At 33.8% G+C, this 13,198-nt stretch overlaps 13 non-coding genes across 13 annotated transcripts; all 13 read right to left on the bottom strand.

Annotated features, from left to right (window-relative positions):
• Positions 1 to 778: 778 nt before the first annotated feature.
• On the bottom strand, positions 779 to 850 carry TRNAP-UGG (transfer RNA proline (anticodon UGG)). The gene has a single exon. It is a non-coding gene; the product is annotated as a tRNA-Pro (tRNA).
• A 789-nt stretch (positions 851 to 1,639) lies between these two features.
• TRNAP-UGG (transfer RNA proline (anticodon UGG)) lies at positions 1,640 to 1,711 on the bottom strand. Its single transcript has one exon. It is a non-coding gene; the product is annotated as a tRNA-Pro (tRNA).
• A 1,655-nt stretch (positions 1,712 to 3,366) lies between these two features.
• On the bottom strand, positions 3,367 to 3,438 carry TRNAP-UGG (transfer RNA proline (anticodon UGG)). Its single transcript has one exon. It is a non-coding gene; the product is annotated as a tRNA-Pro (tRNA).
• A 1,656-nt stretch (positions 3,439 to 5,094) lies between these two features.
• On the bottom strand, positions 5,095 to 5,166 carry TRNAP-UGG (transfer RNA proline (anticodon UGG)). The gene has a single exon. It is a non-coding gene; the product is annotated as a tRNA-Pro (tRNA).
• A 593-nt stretch (positions 5,167 to 5,759) lies between these two features.
• TRNAP-UGG (transfer RNA proline (anticodon UGG)) lies at positions 5,760 to 5,831 on the bottom strand. The gene has a single exon. It is a non-coding gene; the product is annotated as a tRNA-Pro (tRNA).
• Positions 5,832 to 6,826: 995 nt separating this feature from the next.
• Positions 6,827 to 6,898, bottom strand: TRNAP-UGG (transfer RNA proline (anticodon UGG)). The gene has a single exon. It is a non-coding gene; the product is annotated as a tRNA-Pro (tRNA).
• Positions 6,899 to 7,691: 793 nt separating this feature from the next.
• Positions 7,692 to 7,763, bottom strand: TRNAP-UGG (transfer RNA proline (anticodon UGG)). Its single transcript has one exon. It is a non-coding gene; the product is annotated as a tRNA-Pro (tRNA).
• A 789-nt stretch (positions 7,764 to 8,552) lies between these two features.
• Positions 8,553 to 8,624, bottom strand: TRNAP-UGG (transfer RNA proline (anticodon UGG)). The gene has a single exon. It is a non-coding gene; the product is annotated as a tRNA-Pro (tRNA).
• Positions 8,625 to 9,418: 794 nt separating this feature from the next.
• TRNAP-UGG (transfer RNA proline (anticodon UGG)) lies at positions 9,419 to 9,490 on the bottom strand. Its single transcript has one exon. It is a non-coding gene; the product is annotated as a tRNA-Pro (tRNA).
• Positions 9,491 to 10,283: 793 nt separating this feature from the next.
• Positions 10,284 to 10,355, bottom strand: TRNAP-UGG (transfer RNA proline (anticodon UGG)). The gene has a single exon. It is a non-coding gene; the product is annotated as a tRNA-Pro (tRNA).
• A 794-nt stretch (positions 10,356 to 11,149) lies between these two features.
• On the bottom strand, positions 11,150 to 11,221 carry TRNAP-UGG (transfer RNA proline (anticodon UGG)). Its single transcript has one exon. It is a non-coding gene; the product is annotated as a tRNA-Pro (tRNA).
• Positions 11,222 to 12,015: 794 nt separating this feature from the next.
• Positions 12,016 to 12,087, bottom strand: TRNAP-UGG (transfer RNA proline (anticodon UGG)). Its single transcript has one exon. It is a non-coding gene; the product is annotated as a tRNA-Pro (tRNA).
• Positions 12,088 to 12,881: 794 nt separating this feature from the next.
• TRNAP-UGG (transfer RNA proline (anticodon UGG)) lies at positions 12,882 to 12,953 on the bottom strand. The gene has a single exon. It is a non-coding gene; the product is annotated as a tRNA-Pro (tRNA).
• Between the last annotated feature and the right edge of the window lie 245 nt (positions 12,954 to 13,198).

Raw genomic sequence — 13,198 nt, 5'->3', positions numbered from 1 at the left:
TCTCATTCAGATTTTACCATTTTTAAAGTAAAACTCAAATTATTTAAGAAAAAATGCAAAAAGCTGGAGCAAACACACAATTTCATTTAAATGAAGATGGAACATTTTAAAAATAACATAACAACTTAAAACAAAAAATGTGTATGTAGTATTGCGAAAATAATAACTTAAGGTTACTTGTCATCCAAGTATGCATATTTAAAATGTGCAGTGCCAAGATTTGGAGGTCCCAATAGAGTTTGGACTTTTTTGATAGTTGGACCAAAGACTTGTCACATACTGTGTGCAACTCAAGTATGCAGACCCAGAAGAAAGACAAAATAAACACCTGCAATTTATTGTTGATCTTTTTGTTAGTCATAATGAGACTATTCTTTTAAGCCACTCAGGGTTACTTAGACAAAAGAAAGGTAAGAGAAAAACCTGTAATTTCATTTTGACAGTTTTTTGTTTGTCAAAATGAGACTTTTAAGCCACTCAAGGTACCTTAGACAAAATGGAATCTATAGTTTACCCAATATACCACCAAATGCTTGACATTTTACTAAGTATGCATAAGTATATACCTGTAAAAGATGGGCTCATCCGGGATTTGTACCAGGGATTTCTCGCACCCTAAGCAAGAATTATACCCCTTGACCAACGAGCCCACTGTGCATGTCTTTTTTATGTATAGTAATGAAATTGTAAGTAAACCTGTTTGTATACATTAGTGAGTATTTTAAAATGCTATTAAATACTATCAGATATTAAGGACTATAAAAGTACATGAAAACATGGGCTCGTCCGGGATTTGAACCCGGGACCTCCCGCACCCAAAGCGAGAATCATACCCCTAGACCAACGAGCCAACTGCGTAATGGCTTTTCATTCAGATTTTACCATTTTTACAGTAAAACTCAAATTATTTAAGAAAAAATGCAAAAAGCTGGAGCAAACACACAATTTCATTTAATGAAGATGTAACATTTTAAAAATAACAACTTAAAACCAAAAAATGTGTATTTAGTATTGCGAAAATAATAACTTAAGGTTACTTGTTATCCAAGTATGCATATTTAAAATGTGCAGTGCCAAGATTTAGAGGTCCCAATAAAGTTTGGACTTTTTTGATAATTAGAACCTAAGACTTGTCACATACTGTGTGCAACTCAAGCATGCAGACCCAGAAGAAAGGCAAAATAAACACCTGCAATTTATTGTTGATCTTTTTGTTAGTCATAATGAGACTATTCTTTTAAGCCACTCAGGGTTACTTAGACAAAAGAAAGGTAAGAGAAAAACCTGTAATTTCATTTTGACAGTTTTTTGTTTGTCAAAATGAGACTTTTAAGCCACTCAAGGTTACTTAGACAAAATGGAATCTATAGTTTACCCAATATACCACCAAATGCTTGACATTTTACTAAGTATGCATAAGTTTATACCTGTAAAAGATGGGCTCATCCGGGATTTGTACCAGGGATCTCTCGCACCCTAAGCAAGAATTATACCCCTTGACCAACGATCCCACTGTGCATGTCTTTTTTATGTATATTAATGAAATTGTAAGTAAACCTGTTTGTATACATTAGTGAGTATTTTAAAATGCTATTAAATACTATCAGATATTAAGGACTATAAAAGTATATGAAACCATGGGCTCGTCCGGGATTTGAACCCGGGACCTCTCGCACCCAAAGCGAGAATCATACCCCTAGACCAACGAGCCAACTGCATAATAAACTCTCATTCAGATTTTACCATTTTTAAAGTAAAACTCAAATTATTTAAGAAAAAATGCAAAAAGCTGGAGCAAACACACAATTTCATTTAATGAAGATGTAACGTTTTAAAAATAACATAACAACTTAAAACAACAAAATGTGTATGTAGTATTGCGAAAATAATAACTTAAGGTTACTTGCTATCCAAGTATGCATATTTAAAATGTGCAGTGCCAAGATTTAGAGGTCCCAATAGAGTTTGGACTTTTTTGATAGTTGGAACCTAAGACTTGTCACATACTGTGTGCAATTCAAGCATGCAGACCCAGAAGAAAGACAAAATAAACACCTGCAATTTATTGTTGATCTTTTTGTTAGTCATAATGAGACTATTCTTTTAAGCCACTCAGGGTTACTTAGACAAAAGAAAGGTAAGAGAAAAACCTGTAATTTCATTTTGACAGTTTTTTGTTTGTCAAAATGAGACTTTATAGCCACTCAAGGTTACTTAGACAAAATGGAATCTATAGTGTACCCAATATACCACCAAATGCTTGACATTTTACTAAGTTTGCATAAGTATATGCCTGTAAAAGATGGGCTCATCCGGGATTTGTACCAGGGATCTCTCGCACCCTAAGCAAGAATTATACCCCTTGACCAATGAGCCCACTGTGCATGTCTTTTTTATGTATATTAATGAAATTGTAAGTAAACCTGTTTGTATACATTAGTGAGTATTTTAAAATGCTATTAAATACTATCAGATATTAAGGACTATAAAAGTACATGAAAACATGGGCTCGTCTCGGATTTGAACCCGGGACCTCTCGCACCCAAAGCGAGAATCATACCCCTAGACCAACGAGCCAACTGCGTAATGGCTTTTCATTCAGATTTTACCATTTTTACAGTAAAACTCAAATTATTTAAGAAAAAATGCAAAAAGCTGGAGCAAACACACAATTTCATTTAATGAAGATGTAACATTTTAAAAATAACAACTTAAAACAAAAAAATGTGTATTTAGTATTGCGAAAATAATAACTTAAGGTTACTTGTTATCCAAGTATGCATATTTAAAATGTGCAGTGCCAAGATTTAGAGGTCCCAATAAAGTTTGAACTTTTTTGATAATTAGAACCTAAGACTTGTCACATACTGTGTGCAACTCAAGCATGCAGACCCAGAAGAAAGACAAAATAAACACCTGCAATTTATTGTTGATCTTTTTGTTAGTCATAATGAGACTATTCTTTTAAGCCACTCAGGGTTACTTAGACAAAAGAAAGGTAAGAGAAAAACCTGTAATTTCATTTTGACAGTTTTTTGTTTGTCAAAATGAGACTTTTAAGCCACTCAAGGTTACTTAGACAAAATGGAATCTATAGTTTACCCAATATACCACCAAATGCTTGACATTTTACTAAGTATGCATAAGTTTATACCTGTAAAAGATGGGCTCATCCGGGATTTGTACCAGGGATCTCTCGCACCCTAAGCAAGAATTATACCCCTTGACCAACGATCCCACTGTGCATGTCTTTTTTATGTATATTAATGAAATTGTAAGTAAACCTGTTTGTATACATTAGTGAGTATTTTAAAATGCTATTAAATACTATCAGATATTAAGGACTATAAAAGTATATGAAACCATGGGCTCGTCCGGGATTTGAACCCGGGACCTCTCGCACCCAAAGCGAGAATCATACCCCTAGACCAACGAGCCAACTGCATAATAAACTCTCATTCAGATTTTACCATTTTTAAAGTAAAACTCAAATTATTTAAGAAAAAATGCAAAAAGCTGGAGCAAACACACAATTTCATTTAATGAAGATGTAACGTTTTAAAAATAACATAACAACTTAAAACAACAAAATGTGTATGTAGTATTGCGAAAATAATAACTTAAGGTTACTTGCTATCCAAGTATGCATATTTAAAATGTGCAGTGCCAAGATTTAGAGGTCCCAATAGAGTTTGGACTTTTTTGATAGTTGGAACCTAAGACTTGTCACATACTGTGTGCAACTCAAGCATGCAGACCCAGAAGAAAGACAAAATAAATACCTGCAATTTATTGTTGATCTTTTTGTTAGTCATAATGAGACTATTCTTTTAAGCCACTCAGGGTTACTTAGACAAAAGAAAGGTAAGAGAAAAACCTGTAATTTCATTTTGACAGTTTTTTGTTTGTCAAAATGAGACTTTATAGCCACTCAAGGTTACTTAGACAAAATGGAATCTATAGTGTACCCAATATACCACCAAATGCTTGACATTTTACTAAGTTTGCATAAGTATATGCCTGTAAAAGATGGGCTCATCCGGGATTTGTACCAGGGATCTCTCGCACCCTAAGCAAGAATTATACCCCTTGACCAATGAGCCCACTGTGCATGTCTTTTTTATGTATATTAATGAAATTGTAAGTAAACCTGTTTGTATACATTAGTGAGTATTTTAAAATGCTATTAAATACTATCAGATATTAAGGACTATAAAAGTACATGAAAACATGGGCTCGTCTCGGATTTGAACCCGGGACCTCTCGCACCCAAAGCGAGAATCATACCCCTAGACCAACGAGCCAACTGCGTAATGGCTTTTCATTCAGATTTTACCATTTTTAAAGTAAAACTCAAATTATTTAAGAAAAAATGCAAAAAGCTGGAGCAAACACACAATTTCATTTAAATGAAGATGTAACATTTTAAAAATAACAACTTAAAACAAAAAAATGTGTATGTAGTATTGCGAAAATAATAACTTAAGGTTACTTGTTATCCAAGTATGCATATTTAAAATGTGCAGTGCCAAGATTTAGAGGTCCCAACAGAGTTTGGACTTTTTTGATAGTTGGAACCTAAGACTTGTCACATACTGTGTGCAACTCAAGCATGCAGACCCAGAAGAAAGACAAAATAAACACCTGCAATTTATTGTTGATCTTTTTGTTAGTCATAATGAGACTATTCTTTTAAGCCACTCAGGGTTACTTAGACAAAAGAAAGGTAAGAGGAAAACCTGTAATTTCATTTTGACAGTTTTTTGTTTGTCAAAATGAGACTTTTAAGCCACTCAAGGTTACTTAGACAAAATGGAATCTATAGTTTACCCAATATACCACCAAATGCTTGACATTTTACTAAGTATGCATAAGTATATACCTGTAAAAGATGGGCTCATCCGGGATTTGTACCAGGGATCTCTCGCACCCTAAGCAAAAATTATACCCCTTGACCAACGAGCCCACTGTGCATGTCTTTTTTATGTATATTAATGAAATTGTAAGTAAACCTGTTTTTATACATTAGTGAGTATTTTAAAATGCTATTAAATACTATCAGATATTAAGGACTATAAAAGTACATGAAAACATAGGCTCGTCCGGGATTTGAACCCGAGACCTCTCGCACCCAAAGCGAGAATCATACCCCTAGACCAACGAGCCAACTGCATAATGGCTTCTCATTCAGATTTTACCATTTTTAAAGTAAAACTCAAATTATTTAAGAAAAAATGCAAAAAGCTGGAGCAAACACACAATTTCATTTAAATGAAGATGTAACATTTTAAAAATAACATAACAACTTAAAACAAAAAATGTGTATGTAGTATTGCGAAAATAATAACTTAAGGTTACTTGTCATCCAAGTATGCATATTTATAATGTGCAGTGCCAAGATTTAGAGGTCCCAATAGAGTTTGGACCTTTTTGATAGTTGGAACCTAAGACTTGTCACATACTGTGTGCAACTCAAGCATGCAGACCCAGAAGAAAGACAAAATAAACACCTGCAATTTATTGTTGATCTTTTTGTTAGTCATAATGAGACTATTCTTTTAAGCCACTCAGGGTTACTTAGACAAAAGAAAGGTAAGAGAAAAACCTGTAATTTCATTTTGACAGTTTTTTGTTTGTCAAAATGAGACTATTAAGCCACTCAAGGTTACTTAGACAAAATGGAATCTATAGTTTACCCAATATACCACCAAATGCTTGACATTTTACGAAGTATGCATAAGTATGTACCTGTAAAAGATGGGCTCATCCGGGATTTGAACCCGGGACCTCTCGCACCCAAAGCGAGAATTATACCCCTTGACCAACGAGCCCACTGTGCATGTCTTTTTTATGTATATTAATGAAATTGTAAGTAAACCTGTTTGTATACATTAGTGAGTATTTTAAAATGCTATTAAATACTATCAGATATTAAGGACTATAAAAGTACATGAAACCATGGGCTCGTCCAGGATTTGAACCCAAGACCTCTCGCACCCAAAGCGAGAATCATACCCCTAGACCAACGAGCCAACTGCGTAATGGCTTCTCATTCAGATTTTACCATTTTTAAAGTAAAACTCAAATTATTTAAGAAAAGATGCAAAAAGCTGGAGCAAACACACAATTTCATTTAAATGAAGATGTAACATTTTAAAAATAACATAACAACTTAAAACAAAAAAATGTGTATGTAGTATTGCGAAAATAATAACTTAAGGTTACTTGTCATCCAAGTATGCATATTTAAAATGTGCAGTGCCAAGATTTAGAGGTCCCAATAGAGTTTGGACCTTTTTGATAGTTGGAACCTAAGACTTGTCACATACTGTGTGCAACTCAAGCATGCAGACCCAGAAGAAAGACAAAATAAACACCTGCAATTTATTGTTGATCTTTTTGTTAGTCATAATGAGACTATTCTTTTAAGCCACTCAGGGTTACTTAGACAAAAGAAAGGTAAGAGAAAACCTGTAATTTCATTTTGACAGTTTTTTGTTTGTCAAAATGAGACTTTTAAGCCACTCAAGGTTACTTAGACAAAATGGAATCTATAGTGTACCCAATATACCACCAAATGCTTGACATTTTACTAAGTATGCATAAGTATATACCTGTAAAAGATGGGCTCATCCGGGATTTGTACCAGGGATCTCTCGCACCCTAAGCAAGAATTATACCCCTTGACCAACGAGCCCACTGTGCATGTCTTTTTTATGTATATTAATGAAATTGTAAGTAAACCTGTTTGTATACATTAGTGAGTATTTTAAAATGCTATTAAATACTATCAGATATTAAGGACTATAAAAGTACATGAAAACATAGGCTCGTCCGGGATTTGAACCCGAGACCTCTCGCACCCAAAGCGAGAATCATACCCCTAGACCAACGAGCCAACTGCATAATGGCTTCTCATTCAGATTTTACCATTTTTAAAGTAAAACTCAAATTATTTAAGAAAAAATGCAAAAAGCTGGAGCAAACACACAATTTCATTTAAATGAAGATGTAACATTTTAAAAATAACATAACAACTTAAAACAAAAAATGTGTATGTAGTATTGCGAAAATAATAACTTAAGGTTACTTGTCATCCAAGTATGCATATTTAAAATGTGCAGTGCCAAGATTTGGAGGTCCCAATAGAGTTTGGACTTTTTTGATAGTTGGACCAAAGACTTGTCACATACTGTGTGCAACTCAAGTATGCAGACCCAGAAGAAAGACAAAATAAACACCTGCAATTTATTGTTGATCTTTTTGTTAGTCATAATGAGACTATTCTTTTAAGCCACTCAGGGTTACTTAGACAAAAGAAAGGTAAGAGAAAAACCTGTAATTTCATTTTGACAGTTTTTTGTTTGTCAAAATGAGACTTTTAAGCCACTCAAGGTACCTTAGACAAAATGGAATCTATAGTTTACCCAATATACCACCAAATGCTTGACATTTTACTAAGTATGCATAAGTATATACCTGTAAAAGATGGGCTCATCCGGGATTTGTACCAGGGATTTCTCGCACCCTAAGCAAGAATTATACCCCTTGACCAACGAGCCCACTGTGCATGTCTTTTTTATGTATAGTAATGAAATTGTAAGTAAACCTGTTTGTATACATTAGTGAGTATTTTAAAATGCTATTAAATACTATCAGATATTAAGGACTATAAAAGTACATGAAAACATGGGCTCGTCCGGGATTTGAACCCGGGACCTCCCACACCCAAAGCGAGAATCATACCCCTAGACCAACGAGCCAACTGCGTAATGGCTTTTCATTCAGATTTTACCATTTTTAAAGTAAAACTCAAATTATTTAAGAAAAAATGCAAAAAGCTGGAGCAAACACACAATTTCATTTAATGAAGATGTAACATTTTAAAAATAACAACTTAAAACAAAAAAATGTGTATGTAGTATTGCGAAAATAATAACTTAAGGTTACTTGTTATCCAAGTATGCATATTTAAAATGTGCAGTGCCAAGATTTAGAGGTCCCAATAAAGTTTGGACTTTTTTGATAATTAGAACCTAAGACTTGTCACATACTGTGTGCAACTCAAGCATGCAGACCCAGAAGAAAGACAAAATAAACACCTGCAATTTATTGTTGATCTTTTTGTTAGTCATAATGAGACTATTCTTTTAAGCCACTCAGGGTTACTTAGACAAAAGAAAGGTAAGAGAAAAACCTGTAATTTCATTTTGACAGTTTTTTGTTTGTCAAAATGAGACTTTTAAGCCACTCAAGGTTACTTAGACAAAATGGAATCTATAGTTTACCCAATATACCACCAAATGCTTGACATTTTACTAAGTATGCATAAGTTTATACCTGTAAAAGATGGGCTCATCCGGGATTTGTACCAGGGATCTCTCGCACCCTAAGCAAGAATTATACCCCTTGACCAACGATCCCACTGTGCATGTCTTTTTTATGTATATTAATGAAATTGTAAGTAAACCTGTTTGTATACATTAGTGAGTATTTTAAAATGCTATTAAATACTATCAGATATTAAGGACTATAAAAGTATATGAAACCATGGGCTCGTCCGGGATTTGAACCCAGGACCTCTCGCACCCAAAGCGAGAATCATACCCCTAGACCAACGAGCCAACTGCATAATAAACTCTCATTCAGATTTTACCATTTTTAAAATAAAACTCAAATTATTTAAGAAAAAATGCAAAAAGCTGGAGCAAACACACAATTTCATTTAATGAAGATGTAACCTTTTAAAAATAACATAACAACTTAAAACAACAAAATGTGTATGTAGTATTGCGAAAATAATAACTTAAGGTTACTTGCTATCCAAGTATGCATATTTAAAATGTGCAGTGCCAAGATTTAGAGGTCCCAATAGAGTTTGGACTTTTTTGATAGTTGGAACCTAAGACTTGTCACATACTGTTTGCAACTCAAGCATGCAGACCCAGAAGAAAGACAAAATAAACACCTGCAATTTATTGTTGATCTTTTTGTTAGTCATAATGAGACTATTCTTTTAAGCCACTCAGGGTTACTTAGACAAAAGAAAGGTAAGAGAAAAACCTGTAATTTCATTTTGACAGTTTTTTGTTTGTCAAAATGAGACTTTTAAGCCACTCAAGGTTACTTAGACAAAATGGAATCCATAGTTTACCCAATATACCACCAAATGCTTGACATTTTACTAAGTATGCATAAGTATATACCTGTAAAAGATGGGCTCATCCGGGATTTGTACCAGGGATCTCTCGCACCCAAAGCAAGAATTATACCCCTTGACCAACGAGCCCACTGTGCATGTCTTTTTTATGTATATTAATGAAATTGTAAGTAAACCTGTTTGTATACATTAGTGAGTATTTTAAAATGCTATTAAATACTATCAGATATTAAATACTATAAAAGTACATGAAAACATAGGCTCGTCCGGGATTTGAACCCGAGACCTCTCGCACCCAAAGCGAGAATCATACCCCTAGACCAACGAGCCAACTGCGTAATGGCTTCTCATTCAGATTTTACCTTTTTTAAAGTAAAACTCAAATTATTTAAGAAAAAATGCAAAAAGCTGGAGCAAACACACAATTTCATTTAAATGAAGATGTAACATTTTAAAAATAACATAACAACTTAAAACAAAAATGTGTATGTAGTATTGCGAAAATAATAACTTAAGGTTACTTGTCATCCAAGTATGCATATTTAAAATGTGCAGTGCCAAGATTTAGAGGTCCCAATAGAGTTTGGACCTTTTTGATAGTTGGAACCTAAGACTTGTCACATACTGTGTGCAACTCAAGCATGCAGACCCAGAAGAAAGACAAAATAAACACCTGCAATGTATTGTTGATCTTTTTGTTTGTCATAATGAGACTATTCTTTTAAGCCACTCAGGGTTACTTAGACAAAAGAAAGGTAAGAGAAAAACCTGTAATTTCATTTTGACAGTTTTTTGTTTGTCAAAATTAGACTTTTAAGCCACTCAAGGTTACTTAGACAAAATGGAATCTATAGTTTACCCAATATACCACCAAATGCTTGACATTTTACTAAGTATGCATAAGTTTATACCTGTAAAAGATGGGCTCATCCGGGATTTGTACCAGGGATCTCTCGCACCCTAAGCAAGAATTATACCCCTTGACCAACGATCCCACTGTGCATGTCTTTTTTATGTATATTAATGAAATTGTAAGTAAACCTGTTTGTATACATTAGTGAGTATTTTAAAATGCTATTAAATACTATCAGATATTAAGGACTATAAAAGTATATGAAACCATGGGCTCGTCCAGGATTTGAACTCGGGACCTCTCGCACCCAAAGCGAGAATCATACCCCTAGACCAACGAGCCAACTGCATAATAAACTCTCTTTCAGATTTTACCATTTTTAAAGTAAAACTCAAATTATTTAAGAAAAAATGCAAAAAGCTGGAGCAAACACACAATTTCATTTAATGAAGATGTAACGTTTTAAAAATAACATAACAACTTAAAACAACAAAATGTGTATGTAGTATTGCGAAAATAATAACTTAAGGTTACTTGCTATCCAAGTATGCATATTTAAAATGTGCAGTGCCAAGATTTAGAGGTCCCAATAGAGTTTGGACTTTTTTGATAGTTGGAACCTAAGACTTGTCACATACTGTTTGCAACTCAAGCATGCAGACCCAGAAGAAAGACAAAATAAACACCTGCAATTTATTGTTGATCTTTTTGTTAGTCATAATGAGACTATTCTTTTAAGCCACTCAGGGTTACTTAGACAAAAGAAAGGTAAGAGAAAAACCTGTAATTTCATTTTGACAGTTTTTTGTTTGTCAAAATGAGACTTTATAGCCACTCAAGGTTACTTAGACAAAATGGAATCTATAGTGTACCCAATATACCACCAAATGCTTGACATTTTACTAAGTTTGCATAAGTATATGCCTGTAAAAGATGGGCTCATCCGGGATTTGTACCAGGGATCTCTCGCACCCTAAGCAAGAATTATACCCCTTGAGCAACGAGCCCACTGTGCATGTCTTTTTTATGTATATTAATGAAATTGTAAGTAAACCTGTTTGTATACATTAGTGAGTATTTTAAAATGCTATTAAATACTATCAGATATTAATGACTATAAAAGTACATGAAAACATAGGCTCGTCCGGGATTTGAACCCGAGACCTCCCGCACCCAAAGCGAGAATCATACCCCTAGACCAACGAGCCAACTGCGTAATGGCTTCTCATTCAGATTTTACCATTTTTAAAGTAAAACTCAAATTATTTAAGAAAAAATGCAAAAAGCTGGAGCAAACACACAATTTCATTTAAATGAAGATGTAACATTTTAAAAATAACATAACAACTTAAAACAAAAAAATGTGTATGTAGTATTGCGAAAATAATAACTTACGGTTACTTGTTATCCAAGTATGCATATTTAAAATGTGCAGTGCCAAGATTTGGAGGTCCCAATAGAGTTTGGACTTTTTTGATAGTTGGACCAAAGACTTGTCACATACTGTGTGCAACTCAAGTATGCAGACCCAGAAGAAAGACAAAATAAACACCTGCAATTAATTGTTGATCTTTTTGTTAGTCATAATGAGACTATTCTTTTAAGCCACTCAGGGTTACTTAGACAAAAGAAAGGTAAGAGAAAAACCTGTAATTTCATTTTGACAGTTTTTTGTTTGTCAAAATGAGACTTTTAAGAAACTCAAGGTACCTTAGACAAAATGGAATCTATAGTTTACCCAATATACCACCAAATGCTTGACATTTAACTAAGTATGCATAAGTATATACCTGTAAAAGATGGGCTCATCCCGGATTTGTACCAGGGATCTCTCGCACCCTAAGCAAGAATTATACCCCTTGACCAACGAGCCCACTGTGCATGTCTTTTTTATGTATAGTAATGAAATTGTAAGTAAACCTGTTTGTATACATTAGTGAGTATTTTAAAATGCTATTAAATACTATCAGATATTAAGGACTATAAAAGTATATGAAACCATGGGCTCGTCCAGGATTTGAACTCGGGACCTCTCGCACCCAAAGCGAGAATCATACCCCTAGACCAACGAGCCAACTGCATAACAAACTCTCATTCAGATTTTACCATTTTTAAAGTAAAACTCAAATTATTTAAGAAAAAATGCAAAAAGCTGGAGCAAACACACAATTTCATTTAATGAAGATGTAACGTTTTAAAAATAACATAACAACTTAAAACAACAAAATGTGTATGTAGTATTGCGAAAATAATAACTTAAGGTTACTTGCTATCCAAGTATGCATATTTAAAATGTGCAGTGCCAAGATTTAGAGGTCCCAATAGAGTTTGGACTTTTTTGATAGTTGGAACCTAAGACTTGTCACATACTGTTTGCAACTCAAGCATGCAGACCCAGAAGAAAGACAAAACAAACACCTGCAATTTATTGTTGATCTTTTTGTTAGTCATAATGAGACTATTCTTTTAAGCCACTCAGGGTTACTTAGACAAAAGAAAGGTAAGAGAAAAACCTGTAATTTCATTTTGACAGTTTTTTGTTTGTCAAAATGAGACTTTATAGCCACTCAAGGTTACTTAGACAAAATGGAATCTATAGTGTACCCAATATACCACCAAATGCTTGACATTTTACTAAGTTTGCATAAGTATATGCCTGTAAAAGATGGGCTCATCCGGGATTTGTACCAGGGATCTCTCGCACCCTAAGCAAGAATTATACCCCTTGAGCAACGAGCCCACTGTGCATGTCTTTTTTATGTATATTAATGAAATTGTAAGTAAACCTGTTTGTATACATTAGTGAGTATTTTAAAATGCTATTAAATACTATCAGATATTAAGGACTATAAAAGTACATGAAAACATAGGCTCGTCCGGGATTTGAACCCGAGACCTCTCGCACCCAAAGCGAGAATCATACCCCTAGACCAACGAGCCAACTGCGTAATGGCTTCTCATTCAGATTTTACCATTTTTAAAGTAAAACTCAAATTATTTAAGAAAAAATGCAAAAAGCTGGAGCAAACACACAATTTCATTTAAATGAAGATGTAACATTTTAAAAATAACATAACAACTTAAAACAAAAAAATGTGTATGTAGTATTGCGAAAATAATAACTTACGGTTACTTGTTATCCAAGTATGCATATTTAAAATGTGCAGTGCCAAGATTTGGAGGTC

Source organism: Pseudophryne corroboree, chromosome 3 (assembly GCF_028390025.1).
Source record: "Pseudophryne corroboree isolate aPseCor3 chromosome 3, aPseCor3.hap2, whole genome shotgun sequence".
Classification (NCBI taxonomy): domain Eukaryota; kingdom Metazoa; phylum Chordata; class Amphibia; order Anura; family Myobatrachidae; genus Pseudophryne; species Pseudophryne corroboree.
Note: the sequence above shows the minus strand (reverse complement) of the source record. Positions and strands in the feature narration are given on the sequence as shown.